This window comes from Mustela lutreola, chromosome 1 (assembly GCF_030435805.1).
Source record: "Mustela lutreola isolate mMusLut2 chromosome 1, mMusLut2.pri, whole genome shotgun sequence".
NCBI classification, from domain to species: domain Eukaryota; kingdom Metazoa; phylum Chordata; class Mammalia; order Carnivora; family Mustelidae; genus Mustela; species Mustela lutreola.
In genome coordinates, this window is record NC_081290.1 from 25,521,254 (window position 1) to 25,538,493 (window position 17,240).

Genomic DNA, 17,240 nt, shown 5'->3' on the forward strand with positions numbered 1-17,240 from the left:
GCAGTAGCCCCTGCCTATTTAGGAACTGGTCCCAGCATGATGATGTCCCAGGCCTAGTGATGACCCAAAGGCGCCGTGACCCCGTGTTTACTTCCTTGTTGATTTCCCTTCTCTGGCTCCGAGCTCATTTTCCCATTGCCTGCAGGAAAACAACATCCAGGGGTGCGGAAGGACTGACTTGGCAGGCTTAAAGGTGAACAAAAGGATCCTGGCTTTAGTGAGAGCAGAAGGAAGTTCAAGGGGGCCTGGGTCGCATCCAGACCAGAACAGATTTGTCACTGATGCTAATGAGTGCCGCTCCGTGGGGCGCTGCTCTCCTTGGAAGTTCCTCAGAGGCTGATCTCAGGTTTATGGATCAGCATGATGCAAAACCTTGAAAAGGGGGCAGGAGGTGAGCTGATCAACTCCAAGGCTGAATGGTTTGCATGCATGTCTAGAAGAGGAGACACAGGAAAGAGTGAGAGAATTTCCCTGGGCTACTACTGAGTCAGAAAAGCTCAGCTCCCAAAGGGACTGTTTCCTGAGGCCTCACACTACTGGGAACGGATTCACAATGCAGCAAAGGTAAGAGGCCTGGTTCTTCGGACCAGGTAGCATCTTGTGCAATTTGAGAAACCTTGCTTCTGACTATCCCAGCCCAGTCTCACACCCCTAGCCCTACCCCACCCATCCACCCACCTACACACACAAGCACATACACACACACACACCAAATTGTTGAAGAGAAGCTAGAAGACAGAAATGCCTAGTTTTGTCTTTTTCAAGACACTCCAGAAGACCCTCAGGATGCTTACACTTTTAATGTCTGATCTCTTTTTCTTTTTCTTTTCTTTCTTCTTCTTCTTCTTCTTCTTCTTCTTCTTCTTCTTCTTCTTCTTCTTTTTTTTTTTTCTGTACTAGTCCTCATGAGAAACTTCTTCCTTCACTTGCAGAAATAATACTGCTTTTTTATTTTATTTTTTTCCTGGCCAAACAGGACAGTAAAAACATAAACAACCCCACTACTGGTGACTGGATATATATAACATTATTCTTCATCAGTATTCAGAATGCATTCACATATTTTGTTTCATTTCTACAGTAGAAATAGGCATTGCCATTGCAATTGGACTCATGAAGAGACTTAGGTCCAGAGAAATTTGATTTGCCTGATAGCATGTGGGTAGGTAAGTAATAGAGAGAACATCTTATCTCTATTCCTGCCTCTTTACAGTAGAATGGTGACTCTACCTTTAAAAAAAATTGATTGACTGATTGATCGACTGATTTAGAGAGCATGAGCAGGGGGCAGAGGGAGAAGGAGAGAATCCTCCCTGCTGAGTGCAGAGCCAGACTCGGGGTTCAATCTCAGGAGTCCGAGATCACAACCCGAGCTGGAATCAAGAGTTGGACGCCCAACTGACTGAGCCACCCAGGTGCCCTGGTGAGTCTACTTTTTAAACCAAATACCAGACTGTATTCTCTGCCACATATTCTGGCAAATGATCTGATGAAACGATAGGATTTTAAAAATTGGAGCTCTCTGAGAAAATCCAGGGATAGATAGCATACCCAGTATCATATACCGCCTTGTTATTTATCACTTTTTACATCCATTCCTGGGCAGTAAATCCAGTTCAGCAAATGTTGGTAAACTACATCCTTGCTGCCAGCTCAAGGTCACAGGGAAGGGCATGGTGCAAACTACGTGCCCAAGGAATACAGTGTGGGGGCCAAGGGTGGAGTTTGTATGTGAGAAGACTCCACAGGACATGAGTTTCACACTTGGACTTGGCATAAAGGTGGGGGCTTTGACTGAGGGAGAGCCTTTCAGATTGGTATAATCCCTCACAGTAGGGATTTGCTCAGGGAACATTTACAGCAAGATGGCACCAACAGAGCAGGAGGTGAAGGGCACATTCTGGGAATTAGACTTGAATCCTTGTTTTGCTATCTACTCACTCTGTGCCATGGGATAATTCAGTTAACCCATGTGACCTCAGTTTTGTGATAGGTGAAATGGGAATAATGGTAATACCTAGTTCATGGAGTTGTCTTAAGGTTTAAATGAGATAATACATATAAAGCCTTTGCTGGCACATAGTAAGGGCTCAATAAATAATATTGTAATTATCCTATGCCTGATTCCATGGGAGATGCCAGGAATGTGGATAAGAGGAGCTCTACTCTCAATTTGATCAAACATTGTGAGTTAGTTGTGTGCAACCAACTATCTTCAGGGCAGTAAGTGTTCTGGGACCGTGGATGGAAGGATCTATGAGGTTTTGGGGTGGTGTTCTGGGAAGCTTGTTGGGGGAGGCAGGAAGAGGTTTCATAGTAGAGGCCCTGTGCATACAGAGGTAGCCAAAGATAGTGAAAAGAGCTGCATGGATGTGATTTTGAATCCCAGCTTCGTCTTTCAACTACATACAGAGCATTGTCTTCATGTGCTAGGGATGCTGTAACAAAACACCATAGCCTAGGTCACTCACACACAGCAAATTTATTTCCTCACAGTTCAGGAGGCTGGGGGTCTGAGATCAAGGTGTTGGTAGGCGTGGTTCCTTTTAGACCACTCCCCTTGGCTTGCAGATGGCCATCTTCTTGCTGGGTCTTCATGTGGTCACCCTTCTGGTCTCTCCCTGTGTGTGTGCAAATTTCCTCTGCCTGTAAGGACACCTGTCAGACTGGATTAGGCCCCACCCTAACAGCCTTATTTTAGCTTAAAAACTTCTAAAGGCTCTATCGGCAAATGCAGTCAGGATCTGAGATGCTGGGGATTAGGATTTCAACATGTGAATTTTGGAGGACACAATTCAACCCATAGCAATGATCAAGTTACTAAACCTCTCTGATTCTGTCTTACCTCATCTATCAAATAGGGACAGTACTTATCAAGGACAACCATTGTGAAGGTTATAAACAGGACACATAAAAGGATACATATCCTAGTCTCAGGCCCACAGGAAGTGCCCGACAGGCTATGGTTGTCATTATTAGCACTTTGTGCCAAACCTCAAATGACTGTGGAGTCCCGTGCACAATCCAAGTTCCAGATAAACACTGAAGAACTGATCGTTAGTTATCCCATGGACATTTTAAGAGGACAAAGGAGCCCTCAGTGTTTCTACTTCTTGATTTTGGCAGATGAGCCTACCATAAAATAGGTCAAATGCTGGTGTGACCAACTCTACAGATGTCTCTGTTTATTCAGGAATCTCTCTGTTCTTCACTAAGTAAGCAGAATGAGAACACTTCTTTCTGCACCTCGCCAGAGAACCAACATGTCAGACAGACCCCGATCCTGCTTCTGGAGCAGCTACTCTAATCTCTATCCACCCAAAGCAGCCTCTGGGTGCCCATGCTCTGGAAAGTTTGGAAAGCACTGTAATTCCAATCTAACACGTTCATTACAGTAGGTATGGATACAGATACAGATGTTGAATAGATGTATGTATGTATCTAGGAAAACCTCAGACTTCTAGAAAAGTCTCAGATACAGTACAGTATGAAGAATTTTGCCCTGTATTTTTTCTAAATCCTTTGAGAGTAAGCTGTAAAAACAATGTCTTTTCTTCCCCCATGTACTTTAGTGTGTGCTTTCTCCTTTTTTTTTTTTTTAATATTTATTTATTTGACAGAGATCACAAGTAGGCAGAGAGGCAGGCAGAGAGATACGGGGAAGCAGGCTCCCCGCTGAGCAGAAAGCCCAATGTGGGGCTCCATCCCAGGACCCTGAGACATGACCTGAGCCAAAGGCAGAGGCTTAACCCACTGAGCCACCCAGGCACCCCAGTGTGTGCTTTCTATACACAAGGACCTTCTCCCACATAACCACAAAGTTAGGAAATCAATGTTGAGACATTCCTATCATTTAATCCTCAGACCCCAGTAAGTTTTCATCAGTTGTCATTTTCCTTAATAATTTTTTGAAAAGATTATTTATTTGGGAGAGAGAGAGCATGCACACCAGCATGAGCAGGGGAAGGGGCAGAGGGAGAGGAAGAGAATCTCGAGAAGACTCCATGTGGAGCATAGAGCCCAGTGTAGGGCTTCATCCCATGACCCATGAGATCAAAACCTGAGCTGAAACCAAGAGCTGGACGCCCAACCGACTGAGCCACCCGGGTGCTCCCATCAGTTGCCACTTAATCCTCAGACCAACTGTTTTCAGAATCAAGCATTGTATTTAGCTATCACCATCTTCTTTGTTCTAAGAGCAAGCCTTCTTCAAGATTTCCTTCACTTTCATGACCTTGGCACTTTATAAAAATGCAGGCCAGTTATTCTGCAGAATGTTCCTCAATCTGGGTTTGTCAGAGTCTCCTTATGCTTTGATACATTTTACAATCTTGGCAAACAACATCACAGAAATGATGCTATGTTCCTCTCGTCGCATCCTATCAGGAGGCAGGTGATTTTAAACTTCACTGAGATTACTTTATGAGAGTCAGGTCTGTTGGGGCTCTCCACCGTAAAGTTACTCTTCTTCCCTTTTTAATTCTTATGTGTTCTGCAGAGTACTTGAAGTTACATAAGTGTCTCGTTCTTTTTTTTTTTTTTTTTTAAGATTTTATTTATTTATTTATTTATTTATTTGACAGACAGAGATCACAGGTAGGCAGAGAAGCAGGCAGAGAGAGAGGAGGAAGTAGTCTCCCCATGGAGTAGAGAGCCCAATGTGGGGCTCGATCCCAGGACTCTGGGATTGTGACCTGAGCCGAAGGCAGAGGCCTCAACCCACTGAGCCACCCAGGCACCCCACGTGTCCCGTTCTTAATCCAACGTTCCCTGTGCCCTTCTGACATGTTCCCATCATTCTCCCTGGTACAATGAGATGTTCCAGCCTTAAAATCAGCAATTGCTCCAAGGAGCTCTAGTTCCTTTTAGAAGAGATTTAGAATCCGAAGTTCGACTGCTAGATGTGTTTGTTGTGATTAGAATATTGCTGTTCTCAGACTCTCTCAGTGGACAGAGCTAGGACCCATGTGTGTGTTTCTGTATTGGTCTATATATACTGAAATTTGTAAATTCACGTGGCTGCTTCCAATTCTAATCCAGCACCACTGGATTTATGCTGGTTTTCTCCCTTTCACGATGTGTAAGTCTCTTCTATAAAACTGGCCTGAGCTGGCTCCCATCACCCTTATACATTGATTGATCAGTCCGCTTGCTATCAGTCCAACTGCTATCTTGACCTCTGCCCCTCCCGCTCCCCCTTCCCCATGTAGCTGCCCTCTTGCTTGGATTCTGATGTTCTGTGCTAGGCTGGCCTCCGCAAGGATACTTCCTCTTCTCACCCAGACTCTGGCACCTGTACTAGGCAGCCCTTCTAGGTGCTACACCTCACCCTGTTTAGGCTCTGACACCCTGTCCGAGCTGCCATATCTCCTCCACCCCCTGCATGAGTGACTACCTTACTTGGCCCCATAGCATAGTTTGAAAGACTAAATTATTTAGGAGCACAAAGGAAGGGAAAGAAGACATTTATTCACTTAGACATTTTTGAGAAACTCAGAAGTCACTCTGTGACCTGTGACACACATTAGCGCACATATATTTGTTTTTCCTCTTTGACTTGTGGGGAGCAGAGCAGCCTCCATTATGCAGATTGGGCCCATGTCTCCATTATCAGGCCCAAGAGACTAAGGTTCACACCACTCATTCTATTCCATTTCTGTTTGGGCAATCACGGCTCCTTTTCCTAGTGTGTATTGTAGTATTGTACTACTTAGTACTACTTACTACTCTAAGCCCAGTCTAGACTCTTCCTCATTTATTTCCTCAAAACCAAATATTTAAACACTTTCTAGGTACCAGGGGCTTGGCTATGGAGCTTTGAACCCTGTGTCCACCTTCAAGAAACACTCAGTCCACTGTGGAAGAAGACAAGAGTCAGACAGTTACATTCCCATGTGACTAAGTGCAGTGTTAGCTGTCTCAACAGCCTGCCGGGGGAGGGCAACCAATAGGGCAGCAGAGAGCAGATCCCAAGGGGAATCCTGATGGGCAGAGTCAGCAAGGTGAGGAGGGCTAGTGGGAGGCACAGGGAGTCCTGCATAAAGGGCCAGAGGCAAGGGCAGGACTGGAAACGCAGGTGCAGGCCGGTGGAGGGAGCTCCCTCAGCATGACCTGTATAGCTGGATTTTAGACTAGAGGACAGGAGGCTCTGGAGCCAGGTTTTCTGGGTTCACACTCTGGCTCTGCCACTTACTAGCTGTGTGATCTTAGGCAAGTTACTGCTTTAGTTGTCTTGACTGTAAAACTGGAGATTATAGTAGTACTTACCTCATGAAGCTGGGGTAATTGTTGAATTAGTTCTTTTATATAGTACATAGGAAAATGCATAGTGTATATGAAGCATCTAACAGATATTAGATATTATTTTTATTTCTCGATGGGTAGGTCAAAAGGAGGTTAAGGCACTGGCAAAGCAGAGGTGCTAAAAAACATTGTTAATTGAAACAGATAAATTTAAAAGAATGGGTTTGAGCATTTCAACAGGAACTCTGAAGTCCAGATAAAAACCCAAATTTTGGTGCACTTCTATAAGCTTATTTTATGGCTTACTGTTGTTTTCTTTTGACATATTTTGGGGGATGGTAGTCCACTGGAATCTTTTCATTGTTTTGGTCTCTGAAGTTCCTAGAGTGACAAAAGAGACACTCTGTGGAGACCTCTGTTCTATCTCTTTCCCAGTCACAGAGATCCATGAGGAATGGCCATTATACATACTCGTTGAGTCCTGGGACAATAGGATTGGTTATGATTGTTCTGACACAGATCATCTTAAAATTCAATTATTGCCAAAGCACTTCTCTACCCTGATTGCTCACAGTCTGAGAGTGGGGGCATTCTTGAAAACCATCCTACAGTCTTTTTGAAATAGGACTTGGCAGTCTTTCAGCAGTGGCCTTCTAGCCCCTTGCCATTGGAGCTGTGGGGCAGTCCTCCTTTCCCACAGCCACATCCCCCGGAAGGCAGGGGAACCAGAAACTGAAGCTCAAATGTGCACATGGTGCATCAAAATTTAAAACTTTGATGCATTAGACATAATCTAGTTGCAACCATATATCTGATAAGAGACTTATATCTAAAATATATAAAGAACTCCTACAACTCAACAGTCAAAGACAAACAACCCAATTTTAAAATGAGCAAAATAGACATTTCTCCAAGGAAGATACACAAATGGCAAGTAAGCATGTGAAATAAGCTCAGTGTCACTAATCATTAGGGAAATGCAGATCAAAACCACAATGAAATACTACCTCATACCCATTAGGGTGGCTGCTATCAAAATATATTAAAAAAGCCAAACCCACAAAATAACTTATCTTTTTTTTTCTTTTATTTATTTTTAGCATAACAGTATTCATTATTCTTGTACCACACCCAGTGCTCCATGCAATCCATGCCCTCTCTAATACCCACCACCTGGTTCCCCCAATCTCCCACCCCCCGCTGCTTCAAACCCCTCAGATTGTTTTTCGGAGTCCATAGTCTCTCATGGTTCACCTCCCCTTCCAATTTCCCCCAGCTCTCTTCTCTCTAACTCCCCTTGTCCTCCATGCTACTTGTTATGCTCCGCAAATAAGTGAAACCATATGATAATTGACTCTCTCTGCTTGGCTTATTTCACTCAGCATAATCTCTTCCAGTCCCGTCCATGTTGCTACAAAAGTTGGGTATTCATCCTTTCTGATGGAGGCATAACACTCCATAGTGTATATGGACCACATCTTCCTTATCCATTCGTCCGTTGAAAGGCAGCTTGATTCTTTCCACAGTTTGGTGACCATGGCCATTGCTGCTATAAACATTGGGGTACAGATGGCCCTTCTTTTCACAACATCTGTATCTTTGGGGTAAATACCCAGGAGTGCAATGACAGGATCATAGGGAAGCTCTAGTTTTAATTTCTTGAGGAATCTCCACACTGTTCTCCAAAGTGGCTGCACCAACTTGCATTCCCACCAACAGTGTAAGAGGGTTCCCCTTTCTCCACATGCCCTCCAACACATGCTGTTTCCTGTCTTGCTAATTTTGGCCATTCTAACTGGTGTAAGGTGGTATCTCAATGTGGTTTTACTTTGAATCTCCCTGATGGCTAGTGATGATGAACATTTTTTTCATGTGTCTGATAGCATATTCTCACATCACAATGCTTTGAAACTGGAGCTCAATCACAAGGAAAAGTTCAGAAGGAACTCAAACACCTGGAAGCTAAAAACCACCTTGCTTAAGAATGCTTCGATCAACCAGGAGATCAAAGAAGAACTGAAACAATTCATGGAAACCAATGAGAATGAAGACACTTGGGTCCAAAACCTATGGGATACAGCAAAGGCGGTCCTAAGGGGGAAATACATAGCCATCTAAGCCTCCCTCAAAAAAACTGAAAAATACAGAACACACCAGTTGTCTCTACACCTTAAAGAACTGGAGAATCAACAACAAATCAAACCAACTCCACACATAAGAAGGGAAATCATCAAGATTAGAACTGAGATCAATGAGGTAGAAACCAGAGATACAGTAGAACGTATCAATGAAACTAGAAGCTGGTTTTTTGAAAGAATCAATAAGATTGATAAACCATTGGCCACACTAATCCAAATGAAAAGAGAGAAAGCCCAAATTAATAAAATTATGAATGAAAAGGGAGAGATCACAACTAACACCAAGGAAGTAGAAACAATCATCCAAAGTTATTATCAACAGTTATATGCCAATAAGCTAAGCAACCTAGATGAAATGGATGCATTCCTGGAAAACTATAAACTCCCAAAATTGAACCAGGAAGAAATTGACAACCTGAATAGACCGATATCTAGTAATGAGATGGAAGTAGTGATCCAAAACCTCTCAAAAAACAAGAGTCCAGGACCTGATGGATTCCCTGGGGAATTCTACCATACTTTCAAAGAAGAAATAATACCTATTCTCCTGAAGCTCTTTCAAAAATTGAAGCAGAAGGAAAACTTCCAGACTCTTTCTATGAAGCCAGCATTACCCTGATCCCCAAACCAGGCAAAGACCCTACCAAAAAGGAGAATTTCAGAACAATATATCACTGATGAATATGGATGCTAAGATTCTCAACAAGATCCTAGCAAACAGGATCCAACAGCACATTAACAAGATTATCCACCATGACCAGGTGGGATTCATCCCTGGGCTACAAGGATGGTTCAACATTCGCAAATCAATCAATGTGATAGAACAAATTAATATGAGAAGAGAGAAGAACCACATGGTCCTCTCAATTGATGCAGAAAAATCATTTGACAAAATCCAGCATCCATTCAAAGTATAGGGATAGAGGGAACATTCCTGAACTTCATCAAATCTATCTAGATTTGACCCACAGCAAATACCGTCCTCAATGGGAAAAAGCTTTCAGCCTTCCCGTTGAGATCAGGAACACGACAAGGATGCCCACTCTCACCACTCTTGTTCAACATAGTATTAGAAGTCCTAGCAACAGCAATCAGACAACAAAAAGAAATAAAAGGTGTCCAAATTGGCTATGAAGAAGTCAAACTCTCTCTCTTCGCAGATGACATGATTCTTTATATGGAAAACCCAAAAGACTCCACCCCCAAACTACTAGAACTCATATAGCAATTCAGCAACGTGGCAGGATACAAAGTCAATGTGCAGAAATCAGTGGCTTTCTTATACACTAACAATGAAAATACAGAAAGGGAAACTAGAGAATCGATTCCATTTACTATAGCACCAAGAACCATAAGATACCTGGGAATAAACCTAACCAAAGAGGTAAAGGATCTGTACTCAAGGAACTACAGAACACTCATGAAAGAAATTGAAGAAGACACAAAAAGATGGAAGACCATTCCATGCTCTTGGATTGGAAGAATAAACATTGTTAAGATGTCTATACTGCCCAGAGCAATCTATACTTTTAATGCCATTCCGATCAAAATTCCACCAGTATTCTTCAAAATAACTTATCTTGCTAAGAACCCCTATGCACCATTGGCAGACACGCAGAATGGTGCAGCTGCTAGGGAAAACAATATGGAAGTTCCTCAAAAAATTAAAAATAGAACTACCCTATGATCCAGCAATTCCACTTCTGGGCGCTTACCCCAAAGAATTAAAAGTGGGGATTCAAATAGATATATATAGACCCACAGTCATAGCAGCTTTATTCACAACAGCAACAGGATGGAAGAAACTCAAAAGTGCATGGACAGATAAACATAGGGGAAGGGAAGGAAAAAGAAAATAAGATAAAAACAGAGAGGGAGACAAACCAAAAGAGACTCTTAACTCTAGGAAACAAGGTAGGTGGGGAGAATCAGGTAACTGGGTAACAGGCATTAAGGAGGACATGTGATGAAATGAGCACTGGGTGTTATATGTGACTGGTGAATCACTGAACTCTATTCTCAAAACTAACAATACACTAAAATAGTAAATTGTGGTTGTGGGTACTGACCACAGTTAGAAATAATAATAATAACTAAGAAATGCCAACCAAACTGGGCTTTATTGCTTTAGCAAGGCGATTCTAGAAAAAAAAATGGTTAGGAGAACCATAGAAAGAAAATAATTCTATAATTTATAAAGAAATTTTCCACCTCTTAGGGTTCCCTAAGAAATGTCAGAGACCTAAACTTCAATACTCAAATTTTATTTTAAAGAACTTCTCTGGGAAAAGAGGTAAGAAAATAAATCTTAGTCAGAACTTGGTTAAATTCAAAGACCTGCTGAGATAGTCTCTGCATTATCACAACCTACTGGTCTTCCTGTGACATAAAGTGATCACCTCCTAAAACAAATAAGAACAGCATCATTTTGAAGATACAGATGTGAAATAGGCACTATTCAATATGTTTACTGTTCAATCATGTGTGCACGGCTTAAACATTTAAAGCTGTAGTTCTCGGGCTGGGGGCAGGTGAGCCACAGGTGCTACTTGAGAGAGTTTTGAAAGACGTCCATCCTGATGTGTCTTGTGCTGGTTCCTACTGTACCGAAAGGTACAGAAACAGACCCAGCGTGAGGCTGAATCTGAATTTGAGGTCATAGCTTGTGTCGCGTGAAACATCTGCCTAACCTCTGGGTCTGGGTCACCAAGAAGAGAGGAAGTAGAGCAAACAGGGCATTTCCTCCCTCTTTCCTGAATACCTGACCAGGAGTCCAGCTCTGCCTCCCTGGGTCCTGTCTTTTATTGCTTCCTCCACTTCTAATCTTACAGGCTCACTTCCCCTCTGTGGGGACTTAATTTCCTCACACGTAAAATTGGAACAATAATGAGATACTGACAGGCAACAGGGCTTTGTAAGCCATAAAAAGGATGTGTGTTTTGTTTATTTGTATACTACTTCATCCTATAAAGAAACTATGGGGCTGATAAGCAGATAATCAGAAGTAGAACAGTATCCCATGCTAGCTGTTTCTGGCCAGCATGGTGTTTTTAGTTTTTCACATTAGCCACCAGAATCAAAAAATCAGATGATTTCATAGAAAAATCTAAATTTCAAATTCCGTTAAAATACAGGAGCATCTGGCCACATGGGTCCCATGTTTATCTACTAATTCACTCACTTAGCCAATGCGGGCAGACTGGGTGAGAATTCTGTGTCAGGCAATCTTCTGGGTGCTGGGACATAGAGGTGAGGCAGGCTATAATTAAGTAAACAGATAAATAATTACAGAAAGTGATAAATGCTACCAATAAAGGCCAGAGGATAGAGATTGAGAGCAGGCTAAAGGAACAGTGCTATTTTAGTAGAGTGGCCAGAGAACTTTTCCAGTTTGCCGCAGTCCACACCATGTCCTATAGCCCTACTCACTTCAGTCATTTACTGCTGCCTGCTTGACAACTGGAGGCATCAGAGGTTGTAAGCTCTGCAGTAAAATGATGGAAAATATAATCAAGAATTCAAATTAGGAACAGGGAAAATATAAATAAAACAAGAATGACAAGAGCAGAAGAAATAGGAACCAAGTATGGATGTCACGAGAGCTTACATGAGTGGTAGAGTAGAGCATTTAACTCCAGGCTTCCTGGGACTCAGAGCCAAGGCAGATATGTCCAATGGCAGCATTCTCAGTTTTTGGAAAGACAGAAATAAAGCCTTTCGTTTATGAGTACAGACCTTTCATCACCTGAACTTGGAGTAGAAATTGATCACATTTGGCTTTCTAAAGGGAACTCGTGGTGATAAAGTAATCAATGGTCTCACCAACACAGGCACAGATGCATTTTCCACTATGTCAGTCTTTCATTCAAAAGACCATGACGAGACACCAACATAAGTACTAGAGATGAAAAAGTCCTGCTGTTTTCTTTTCTTTTCCCCTAGTGTCCATAGATTATGGATGAGGACATAGCTCATCTAAACTAAACTCAGTGAAGGTCAAGATAATGCCACGCAGACCCCTTGTTCCTGCTAATCTCAACGTAGAGTAGTCAACAGAATAGACAGAAGGCCTATCACTCAAACTATCTTCCTTCCATAAATCTGTCTTCTCTCAGCTGGTTATTAAAACAGAGTAGAATTAACTGCTGTTTGTGACATTGCCCAGTGACAGCCATCCTTATTGCTAAAAGGCAATTTCTGTGGCCTTTGGATCTTTTGATGTAACTGGGTAAATGTCCTTCCCTTTTCTGCAATAGTCCAGTGCAGGAAATGTGGATGGTTATACACACTGACTCCTTAATGAGGAGAACAGCCCACCTGAGGGAAGGAAATTCCTACATCCTTCATCCTTGGCACAAGAAGATTCTGCCACATTCCTGGGCTAGCGGGAGATCGGGCCTGTCTTCTAGAATTTTCCTAGGGAGGTTTTTCTTGGCTTTAGTGTCCAGAGTGTTGTAGAGTTCCCTTGCCCAAGAAGCCCAAAGGCTTCTTAATTTGGGTTAGCTCCACTGTGAATTCCCAAACACAGAGCGTATCTATACTTCTAAATGTGCCTCTGGCCCCAAGAGGAAGCACACTGGCAAAAATGCAGCCAAGCCAAATTTTCTGTCCTTATATTTTGGCCCATATGCTGCCCAGCTGAGTCCTTATCACCTGAATTCTCTCTTGGCTGACTGGTGATTTTGTGGGCCCACTCTCCTGTACTTGGCAAGAATCGAGGCATTGTCTGAGGGCCAGAACCAAAACATTGCTTCTCTCTCACTCTTTTTGAAAACCGAGAAGAGCATTTTGACTGCCGGTTGTAATCCTTACCCAGACTTCCTCCCCTCCGTTACCACACCTCTCTGTAACTCGGACTAAATATCCCCTTTCAGCCAACCTTACAGAACTGGTTCTCTGGGTTTGCAACAATGACCTTCCAGAAACACCCTGAGTCCAGTCTGGCACCAGCCTCATAGTCTCTGCTTGGCCATCTGGCAATGACGCCCTTCTGGTGCTAAAGTAACCAACTCTATCTGAGATGTTATCCAAGTCACTTGAGGTGGAGTCCTGCTCCGTCTTGGAATGGGACAGCCCTCGAGTTCCCCAGGACTTGCCATGAGAGTCCCAACTAGTGCTGTGTTTTCTGACAAAGCACATAATGTATGTTTCTTTCCATGGGCTGTAAACAAATACGTAGGTATATATCGACACACATTCACCAATACCTTCATATATAACACACTGTTTTAACGTAAATCCCTTTTTATTCATTTCTTTCATCACTAAACCAAAATAAAAAACACGGTGAGTTCAACATATCCATCCAGCTTTGTTTCTGAGGGGCAAGGACTGTTGTTAAGGCTTTTCAAGTAAAGGTCTTTCCATAGACTAACAAAACGTGGTCACCAACTGGCACTGAGTGGCTAGGAAACACACCAGGCAAGGTGCTTTGTGTTCAGCAGGGGCTCCGTTCATGAAATAATAATCACAGCCACTCACTGGGGTCTTCTCCTGTGCCAAACCCTATGTGGCTTGGCTTATCTTGTTTCATAATTCTAAAAAGTACTCTATGGTGACTAACATAACATAATAAATAATAATAATAATTTAGACAAAAAAAAAACAAACAAAAATACTAAGGTTATTTGGTTTTTTAGAGGCTTAGAGAGATTAAGTAACTTGCCCAGCGTCACCGAGCAGCAGGACTGGGTTGGAAAGCATGTCTGCGATCCTCCAGAGCTCTGAGAGGGAGAAGGGATGAGGAGGAAGACTGGGGGGGCAGGAGGGCCTTGGGCAGCCAGCTCTTCACATCCCCTCAAGCTTCTGGACTCCTTTACATCATTACTGCAGTGCTCATCTGCTTAATGAACAAAGAACCTCTCTTTCAAAGCCTGTGACAATCCTATCCCCTGTTTCTTCTGGTCAACACCTGGTTAAATCATCAAGACCAGGGGTTCTCAGCCTCACCAACACTGGCATTTGGGGCTGGATATTTCTTGGCTGTGGGGAGCCATCTTGTGTCTTGTCTTGTGAAGCATCCCTGCCTTTAACCCACCAGATGCCAGTTTTCATACTCAAAGTATCAAAGTTTTGAGTATCAAAACTCAAAGTTTTGATACTCAAAGATGTCTCTAGATGATGTAGGGCGTCCACCAGAGGGCAAAATGGCCCCATATGGAGAGCCACTGCACTGGATATGACCAGAGGTGAAAGGAGACTGAAGTCACACAGAAGTGATGGTGAACAAGCCCAGGGAGGCGAGAGCTTCTGTGTGCATGTCTGGAGGACTCTGGGATCCTTCGAGTGAAGCTAACCCTTTTCATAGTTACAGCACCAATAGGACTCGAACAAAGTGGAAAAGGCCAAGGCTCCACCCACCCCAAAGGAAGCCTCAGGCCCCACAGGCTCTCAGGTGGGTGGAGCAAGGGGTCCTTCCAAAGGGCCCTAAAGGACCATAATCAACCTTCCCCATGCCACCACTGTGGCAAAAAAATTTGTGTATATCTGGGAAATGGTCCTTTTTTATACAGTCATCTCTATAGCACACATTTGACCCCAAGCATAAATAGTTAGAGGAACCAGGCTACGTGTGACTTCAAGGGTATACGGAATATGTCAGAAACGTCCCAAGCTGGTGCGGGTCTCTCGTGGTCTATCACAAGATGGCCAATGGCCAGGAAAGCCCTTTGTCTCGGGCCCCATATTGGGCCTTAAATTAAAAATCTTGACATCATTTCCAATGTTATATACATGTTGAATTTTTTGCATTTGGTTAAAAGCACCAATGTGTTCAACATATACATTTAAAATATATCATGCTTTTCATATGTCTCTTTTGAAATTTCTTTCATGTTTAACATCCCAAGAGCCTCCAGAAGTGGATGTGGTCTCAGCCTGTCTGGACTTCTGGCAAGGCCTGCTTTCATCATTATAATGGCACATATGGAGTGTTATCTCCAGGGGCTAGGAGGCCCTGGGTGCCCAAATCATTCCCCACATGCTCTGATTAGTGCTGAAAATCTCATTGAACTTTTTTTTTTTTTTTCAGTGTCTTACATTCCAGGATAATTCTTGAAATAAAAAATATCCCTGGGAGAAATAGTTCACTGATTTCCCCCAAACTCAATCATGAGAAAATAGACGAGCCAATTTATGAAAGGCTCAAAAGATATGAACAGTCACTTCGCCAAAAGAAGACACACAGATAACAAGTAAACACATGGAAATGATGCTCAACCTCATTAGTCATTAGGAAAAAGCAAATTGAAACCAGAATGAGATATCATCACATATCCATCAGAATGGCTAAACTGAGAAAGACTGACCGTACCAAATGTGAGTAAGGATATGGAGGAATTGGAACTGCTGGTGGGAAGGCAAAATGGTAAAACCAGTTTGGAGAACACTTTGGCAGCTTCATAAAAAATGTGCACCTACTATATGATCCAGCATTGTACCCTTAAACATTTACCCAAGAGACAAGAAAGACTATATCCATACAAAGACTTGCACACAGATATTCCTAGTTTTATTTGTAATCATCTAGAACTAGAAACAACCCAATGCCCTCAACAGGTGAATGAAAGTAGGACATTCATTCAGTGGAACACTATTGAGCAGTAACAAGAAATGAACTGTTGATACATGTTGAATATTCACTCAACACAAATGAATCTCAAAATTCTTTATGCTGAGTGGACAAAGCCGAACAAAACAGAATACATCCTATCTGATTCCACTTACACAGAATTCTAGAAAATGCAAATAACCGATGGTTACAGAAAGCAGATCAAGGTTTGCCTGGGGGTGGTAGTGGAGGGGAAAGGGGAAGGAGAGATGACTGATGTGCATTAGGAACCCGCTGGGCGTGACAGACATGTTCATTATCTCCCTGGTGGTGGTGATTGCATGGCCTCATCCAGATGCCAAAGTCGATCAGATTGTCCACATGGAACATGTGGCATAGGAAGGAACTCTGGAGCTAGGATGCCATGAAGAGGAGAGAGGCAGGGTCCTTCAGGAGACCCACTGGGGTGACTTCCCCATTGTCCTCTCACCAGACTGAGCACAGAGGTTGTAGACATTGCCTGGGTCGTGTTACTGGAGTCAAGTGTGAGAAACTCATAAAAAAATGCAGCAACTCACGGGTGGGGGAGAGCCCTGCCTCGGCACCCCTCAAACAACCTGAAGGCCCCCTTCATCTGGATGAGGCCTCTTAGGGCCAGAAAAGATTAGGTCAAAGCACACTGGACAGATTTTCATGGCAAAATCCCTTCTTAGAGAGGAGAGAAAAGAGAACGCCTCCCCACCCAGAGCAGAGAAAGTGACTGAGCGGCTTGGATCCCCTCCAGCATATTCAGGCCAAAAAACTGAGCAGTATCCCAGCGTTCACTGAGGAAATCAAATGCGCGCGCACACACACACACACACACACACACAGCACTAGAGCGAGCTGCTCCGAGGCTGGGGTCCGCAGGTGCAGGCTCCAGTGAGAGCAGCCGGCTTTCCAATACCTTTTCATCCCAAACAACGGCTGGCCCTCAGCCCCCGCTAGGGACCGAGGAAGGCCCCCGGAAGGACGGCCGCCCAGAACCGGGAAAACAAAGACTGTCCGAATAAAGGCAGCTCATGGGAGTCGAACCTGAAACCCCAGCTTCAATTTTAAAACCTCCTGTGAGAACTAGCCACTGCACAATTTTGTGGAAAATTGGCCGCTGGCCACAAGGCAACAAATTGCCTTCCAAGACTCTCCACTCGATTTCCTGCTTAAGTGAGCTCAAGGAGTTCTCCCTTGGTGACCAGGGAAGCTCAGTATTTCCATAATGGCACAGTCTTGTTGGCTGTTTGCGCTGTTGACAGCAGTTCCCCCTACGCGGA

The 17,240-nt window shown here is 43.4% G+C and overlaps 1 protein-coding gene across 3 annotated transcripts in view; it reads left to right on the forward strand.

Annotated features, from left to right (window-relative positions):
• Positions 1 to 277: 277 nt before the first annotated feature.
• The window catches only part of LNX1 (ligand of numb-protein X 1), a 179,135-nt gene continuing 162,172 nt past the window's right edge, over positions 278 to 17,240 (forward strand). For all 3 annotated transcript variants that reach the window (XM_059161205.1, XM_059161212.1, XM_059161222.1), the window contains exon 1: positions 278 to 564. The gene's annotated coding sequence lies outside the window, so the exon portion shown is untranslated. The remainder of the gene's footprint in view (positions 565 to 17,240) is intronic.